This window comes from Scylla paramamosain, unplaced genomic scaffold, assembly GCF_035594125.1.
Source record: "Scylla paramamosain isolate STU-SP2022 unplaced genomic scaffold, ASM3559412v1 Contig57, whole genome shotgun sequence".
Taxonomy (NCBI): Eukaryota; Metazoa; Arthropoda; class Malacostraca; order Decapoda; family Portunidae; genus Scylla; species Scylla paramamosain.
The window spans coordinates 477,501-485,642 of NW_026973722.1; positions in this window are offsets into that span (position 1 = coordinate 477,501).

Below are 8,142 nucleotides of genomic sequence, written 5' to 3' on the forward strand. Positions count from 1 at the left end.
ACACACACATACATACACACACACACACACACAAGCAAGGCCTCTCCTTTTCCCCGCCGGCCTTAAGGAACCATCAACTTATTAGCCCATGCAGTTTCCCTTCCCAAACTTTATCTCTTCGGCAACTTAATGGTCGAGTAACACGGGCGGGTGGCGGGCGGCGCTTAGACAAGAACCTTATTCCCTTTGATATAACGAGCCTTCCTTAGTAGTCCTGCGCCTCCTTTTGTTCCTCTTTTATAAGGGAATGCTCTTGAGAGGCTCTCCTGTGTGTGTGTGTGTGTGTGTGTGTGTGTGTGTGTGTGTGTGTGTGTGTGAATAGATATTCAAAGCATTCATAAATTACACGTACATGCATACAAATTAATGTAAACTAATGCAGTAGCTAATCAGTATCTTTACTCTTTCATCCCTCTCACTGACAGACCCTGGATCTCTCTGCCTGATTGACTCTTTCCTTTTTCCTAGGACTTCAACTAATTTCGTTACCGGAATATCAAGACACCTCCTGAAGTACACTGGCCAACCTAACTGAAAATCTTGAAATCTATTTGCATCCAACTTTTATAGAGGAGAAGTACTGAAGCGCCCTTTTTATTCTTAGTTTCCGTAATCTTTGACCAGCCACCATTTTATGTAAGGAGGAAAATAAACTTGTACCGAAAACTAATCGTAGTGATAAGACACTCTACACGAAAACCCACTGGAGCCTTGGTCATCTTTGCCTAATCGCCAGCGTGTCAGAATCACTTGTTTGACTGAAGTAATCATGTCGTGGTTCAGTTCTCGACAACGAAGCTAGAGCCTGTGATGTGCCAGTTTATCCCCCCTGATCAATTTCCCAGTTTCCATGATGCTCCAAAGCCAGGCATGACAAACACACACACACACACACACACACACATTAACATTATCATTAGAATTAGCTGAATATCCTATCACTTGGTTAGTGTACACAATACTAACACTCATATGCACAATTGCTTACGTACACACAGTCTCACTATACCAAACACTGAAACTTTCATGTATGTCCGTAGGTGGATTACGTCGCTTTATGTCTTTTGTCCGAGGGTATATTTGGTCCACGCACGGTGCTTGCTTCCACGTACGGTAATTGGTTAGTGCTGGCCAATTGAGAGCGGCGAGTGGAAAGGAGTAATTGGCGGGAGAATCGTTTAGTTTCAGCAATCCGTTCGTGTATTAAGGAATTATGAAGGTAGTTCTTGCCTTTCACAGCGCGGGACTGAGCCAAGTTATGAATGTAGGTGTAATAAAAGCTGTGGTTATGTTTTGGTCATGTGTGTGTAAGTGTGTGTGTGTGTGTGTGTGTGTGTGTGTGTGTGTGTGTGTGTGTGTGTGTATGTGTGTGTGCATGTGTGTTTGCAGAGCGCTCTTCCTCCCCTTCCTCCCCTGTCTCTCTCACAGCAAGGACATCCAGACCATCGTCCAGTCCAACCCCCTCACTCTCCTCTCACTAGCACCGATGTCTCTCGTTGCAGGAAACACGAGAAGCCTAACTCCTGCTCTTAATTATCGGACAGAATGATGATATGGCGCGCTTGGCTTTCTCGTATTGCCAGCCAACTTCAAACTTCAACCAGCGATTCTGGCGGAATGGAGAGAGAGAGGGAGAGGGAGAGGGAGAGTGTGGAGGGAAGCTAGGGGAGGGAAGTGAGGGGAGGAAAGTGAAGGGAGGGGAGGAAATGAGAGGACCACTTGGACAAAAGGGTTCCTGAAGCCTGTCCCGAGGTCCATTTGGTTCCATCTCGTCATTCCCCTTTAATTACTGGACCAAACGAGCGTCACTAATTTTGTATTTGACGTGTCCGCTGGGAGACGTGACGAGGACCATCACGGATCGTCTCATACACACACACACATACACACACACACACACACACACACACACACACACACACACACACACACACACCACCACCTCCTATGGGTTATTTACTCCATTACCCCAAACAAACACACGCCAAAGTGACCGCCATTCACGCTGCACTTGCACAAAAACACGAGGCACTGATGTAGAGTCAAGGCCACGCCAGTATTTACCCCGATAACTGGAAATTGACTTGTTAAAAACCACCCACTGCCGCATGAAGTTTCTATGATTCTGCTTTTTTCTTTTTGTGTGTGTGTGTTATTTTGAAAGCGGTGAAAGAGACAGGACGCGGAGCCGACATCACGCGCGGGTGTTATTCGTGTAAATGAAAACACCGCCTTTTGAAGATGTGCGGCCAGCGAGGATGAAGGACAAAGGTAGATGAAGTTTATTTAAGGAATAAGATTACATAAATAAATAAATAAATAAATAAATAAATAAATAAATAAACAGAAATGCATATTTAGCAATGCCACTGATGAAAAGGAAGAATACGCATAATGAAAGATGAAGGACAGAGGAAGATTAAAGTCAGTTAAGGAATAAGATTACATGAGACAAATAGATAAATGAATAGAAACACATAGCAACGTCGCTGATGAAATGGAAAAATACGTATAGTGGAGGGTGAAGGCCGAGGGAAAATAAAGGTCGTTAAGGACAATGAAAAATAGATCAACAAATGGAAAAGTGAAATAGTGACAAAAGAAAAAAGTATGGAGGAATGGCGCTGATTGAACACAAAATTCTCTTAGCATTTTTTTTTTTTCTTGTTTGGCGAGTTTGCTTTTGATTTTGTTAACTGTGTGTGTGTATAGCGACTCGTTTTCTTATTTTTCTTGGTAGTACCCCCTTTTTTTGTGGCCTTTGTGTTTGACAGGTAAAGGTAAAAAGAGAGAAAAAAAGGCAGAGCTATCTTGAATTCCTGACATTCCATCACCTCCAGGAAACATCAGAGAGAAAAATACAGAAAAAAAAAAAAATAACTGGAAATAAAGTCACGACAGTATATTCCTTGTGAAGCGCAAGATTCTTTGCAACAATGAAAAAAAGAGCGATATATTGAATTCCCAAAAAATTCTTCGTCCTTCAGAAAGGTTCATAGAGGGAAGAGAAGGAAAATAACTGGAAATAAAGTCAAGACAATATTTTCCCAGTGGAGCATAAGGTTGTTTGGTATACAACACTGAACGCCGCCAAGGAACGGATGCCAGCGCGGACGGAATGGAAAAAAAAATGGAAAAAATAACAAGGAAAAAACTCGCTATCGCTCTGTATAATATTTTAAGCGGCAAGGAATGCAAGACGAGGCCTGACAGGTTCGACACGCGTATCATGAAGTTCTTACATATTCTGACATGGCGACGATGGCGGTGGCGGAGGCGGCGGTAGCGGTGGTGGCAGAGGCGAGGGTGGCGGCCGGAGCGTCGGTGAATCAGGTCAAGGTCATCGTGATGCTCTGAAGGTCATGACTTTAAGGATCATGGCTGCTTGATTAACGTTCATTGCATCTGTTTGTGACCCCTGGGTTGCGTCACTGAAATGTTGCAAAACATACTATTTTCTTTTTTTGTACTTTTTTTCTTGCGAAGTGTTTTCGACCTTTAATAACTTTATCTAAAACTTACTTATTTTCTCTTTTTTTTCTTTTCTTATAGTAAATGTTTTTGATAATTTGATTATAACACGGAAATTTTTGCATATATTTCTTTCCTTTCCCCGAATTTTCATCACATTATTTACATTATTAACTTTATTCCGTTTCTTCATTGTATCTATTCGTGAGCTGAATACTCAAACGTATTCATTCATTCATTTTAGAAAAAAAATATTCTTGGTATCTATTCATTATCTTTGAACTGCATTATGTAAATGAAAACATCTACTTTTCTCATGTTTCATAATATTATATTGATGTCTTTTTAGTTACTTTATTTTAACATTTACGTACATAACATTTTCCATCTTTTTTCCCCCCTTTTCTCTCTTGTCAACACTTGAAGCCATCATACAAGACTCAAAGTGTTGCACGTCGCCGTTAAGTGACGCTGCAGGTCATGTGACCCATTAAGCTTCACGTCAAAACATTCAAGGTGACCAACTACGTAACTTTCAAGGTTGCGAATAAACGTTGTTATGAGTGTGTAACGTCCTCAAGGCCGCCTCCACGCCTCACCTCCATGCCAACAGCACATTGATGGTCAGAAGTAAGAGTATCTTTCTGTATACACTCAATTGTACTGTGTTGTGTTAGCGTTGTCCCTCAACCTTAACCATAAGTCCTCTGATCCGCTGACACTCGTCCTGCATCTGCCTGTCCTAGCAGATCAGAAAACATGAGACTGAGGGAACGCGCTCAACACACTGGAAATTACCAGTACACCTTCAATTGTAATTACGTAATATATTCAAATCTGAGCCAGCTTAACTTATACTTTTTACTTTTTATTTTTCTTAATTGTTCTAAATTTGAACCACCTCTCCAACCCTGAACTAGGGTCCGAGGGAGGGAAAGAGAATATGATCGAAAATGAAATGGACAGTGGGGAAGGAGAGAGAGAGAGAGAGAGAGAGAGAGAGAGAGAGAGAGAGAGAGAGAGAGAGAGAGAGAGAGAGAGAGAGAGAGAGAGAGAGAGAGAGGCTGCAACACCAATTACTAGAAATATGCTTCTAAGCCTCACCTTTTTTGTCTTTTTTTTTCCTTTTTTTTCTGTGAGAGTCAGTTGTCACAGGATGGCGACAGAAATTCTTATATATATATTTTTTTTGTCTACATATTGTGGTATTTTTCTTGGTAAAGTTGGTAGTTGTCTCTCTTCTTTCCTATCTTAGTATCGGTTGTCTTTGTCCACGATACCGTTACTTGCTCGCTCGCGTTCACGTTACTGGCAATTCTGAATTTCGCAGCACTGTGTGTGTTAATTGTGTGTACTAACTACTCGCTTGTGTGTATTGCACGTCTTTCTTAGCTTGATGCATGAAATTGTATGGTATATCTTATTTCAGGTTTACATCATGGTAATCATCAGTGTTTCCTTTGCTAAAATGAACCTAACACATAAGTCAGTAGAAAATTAAAGGAATAAGGTATCTATTTATTTATATTGTTTCCGTTTTTACTTAGGGATTCCCTCTATGGGCTCCTTACTACAGCCACAGACTTTCGTAGTGCATCACATTATATTACGAGTATCACTGAATATCACTATAAACACAGGTGGTAATGCCCGCAGCTCCAATGTAACTATAACCACATTATTACCAGTCTCTCGTAATGGATTTCACTGTCCACCACCACAACCACCACCATAACCACCACTACCACCACCACCACCTCTAGCAGCAGTAAAAATGTTAACCAACGCAGTTTGTCTTTACAGATCTACTGACTATTTAATTTTATTGTCTACCACCATCCTTACTAAGAGCGGCGAAAAGGGACTAACCAATCAATTTCTCTTTTCTCTTCTACTGACTGTATTATTTTAGTGTCCACCTCCACATCTAGAAAAAAAAAAAAAAGAAAAAAAAAGTATAACCAAGGGAATTTGTTTCTACGTCTCCACTGACAATTTAATTTCTGAAGTGGAAAGCATTAGGACACACTCTCTGTTGGTTAGAATACACGTCATCGACTGTTACAATATTTACCACCAGGCAGTAATGGAAATCTTGTCAATAATTCCTTTGTGATGTGTGACGCCAAACCAACGACATCTACAACAGGTTTTTTTTTTCTTTTTCATTAATTTGTTTCTTTACTCTCTCTTTTTTCACATGGCTGGGGAAGTTTACATCTCTTAGTATTTTCTCCCTATCAGATTACACTTTTCATTCACTCCTTGTCTGATAACTTTAAACTTGCCTATCAGATCTTTGAGAAATTAAACATTAAACACTCCACTACGATTAATTTTCACAGTCTGATGAAAGCTGTTGTGGACATCAAGGATGTTTTCACGATTCAAGTGATCTTTCAACAAGCAGTCTGTATCGTCAATGAAAAAAATACCCATGAAAATTCGACTAAGTTTCCGTGGCCAGTGATCGCCGCCATGAGAGAACAATGTGATTCAGAACGCGGTCACTTTTTTTGGTGTTGTTTTACCCGCTCTCTCTGGCCTTGACCCTCGGAAGCCTTGTGGGCAGCGTGGCTTTTCTCTCGGCAAGTCCTGCTGAGACAACGAAGTGTTTCAGAACGCTGCCACTATTCCTGGTAATATTTTGCCTGGTCTCTCTCTGGCCTTGACCCTCGGAGTCCTTGTGATCAGTATAATGTATCTTACTGTCGTCATGGCCTCTCCTCTTCTCACCACGCTCCTCACAAAAAGTGTCTGGTATTTCGATAAACGGTTCTTTTCTTTCTTGTTTAGAGTTTAGGTATACTCTCTCTCTCTCTCTCTCTCTCTCTCTCTCTCTCTCTCTCTCTCTCTCTCTCTCTCTCTCTCTCTCTCTCTCTCTCTCTCTCTCTCTCTCTCTCTCTCTCTCTCTCTCTCTCTCTCTTTAATATGTCATACCGTATAGTTCAGCTCGTATCATTTATGTATGGGCCTATTCCTTACGCTAATGAACAGTGTGTGTGTGTGTGTGTGTGTGTGTGTGTGTGTGTGTGTGTGTGTGTGTGTGTGTGTGTGTGTGTGTGTGTGTGTGTGTGTGTGTGTGGGGTTTAGTTTGACTTGGCTTGGCTTAGGTAGGGTTAGGGTACATTAAGTTCTCTCAGGTTAGGTTTGGTTGTGTTTGGTTGAGTTTGGTTGGTTTGGTCAAGTTAGATTAAGTTAGATTAGGTTTCGTTTTGGTTAGGTTTGGTTAGGTTTGGTCAAGTTGAGTGAGACTAGGTTAGGTTGGTTTGGGTTTGAGTCGGTCAAGTTAGGTTAGGTTAGATTTGGTTTTCTTTTGTTTTCTTTAGTTTAGTTTGGCTAGGATAGATTAGATTAGGTTAGGTCAGGTCCAAGAATGAGTGGAAAACAAGAGTGTCTCGTGTAAACCTGTGCACACATTATCACACTTTATAAAAATAGATAAGTAGATCATGAGACGCGGAGCATCACGCGATGGGAGCCACGTATGAGGGAGGGAATCAGCATGGTAACGTGGCGGGAGTCTTAAGTAGGGTTATATCTATACAGGTAGCAAATTCGGCGGAGCGTTATCTATGTAATACCAACACGGGATGATTAATGGTACAGCGGGAGGAGGGTAGAGGGCGTAATGACAGGGAAGCCGTGGGGGAAGAGAGGCGCATGTGCAAGGAACACTGTATCTAAGTCAGGGTATCAGTGTCTTATCTCCACTACTTTTAGCACGCTGTTGTGGAAGCTGTTGTTTTTGTTATTGTTATAATATGTTTGTGCGAAAACCAGACTCCTTCTTTAGCAGGCACCGTCTTGCCCCTGATAGAGCAGAAGACCCGGACGTCAAAAAATATAATAATAATAATAAAAATAATAATAATAATAATAATAATAATAATATGTAAATTAAATGTAACAGTAAAGGGAATACAAGAAACGATGTCATCAAGGAAAATGGAGTCAAGTTAAATGAGATAAAAAAAGAAAAAGTGTATAGAACAGTATATATATTAGAGATAACAGAAAGAGAGACTGTAGCATATATTTGCGGCTTCAGTGGTTTGCATGACGAGTTTCTTCCCAGGTGAACACAGACTGCGGCGTGTCAGCAGGTAAACATAATCTATCTCCTCTCTGCCTGGGATTCGAGCCCGTCATCTCTTGGAATCGGGTGATGGGTGTGAACTGAACACGCTAGTCCTATTACCATCAAACTGGAATTTTTCAAACACAGCAAATATACAAATGTTACTGTAAAACTATACTTCTCTTCAAATGTCTTCCCGCACACAACGTTTTCAGCCTTGCATGATGCCATAAAACAGTAACTGCCTTTCCCTTTTGTTTTTCTTCTCTCTGCTACCCTTTCACCTTCCCTCGAATCCTTCCGTCCCTTCCCAATCAGTGCCACCAAATACTTGATGGCTTCAGTCTGCCCAAATGCCTCCACACACAACCAGACCTCATCAACCACCAGTACTCATTCTACTGCATAAGACTATATAGGAAACTGCACGAAGCCTGCCTGTAGACTTGTAAGTGACTGTCTCTGTATAAAACATGTTTGTCTATATCTTCCTCGCATTCCTACCCATAAATTTCTCTAACCAACACCTCTCGCATTCACGTTAACCACTGTACACTTTTGGCGCCTCGTTCAGAGGACTCACAGCCTTG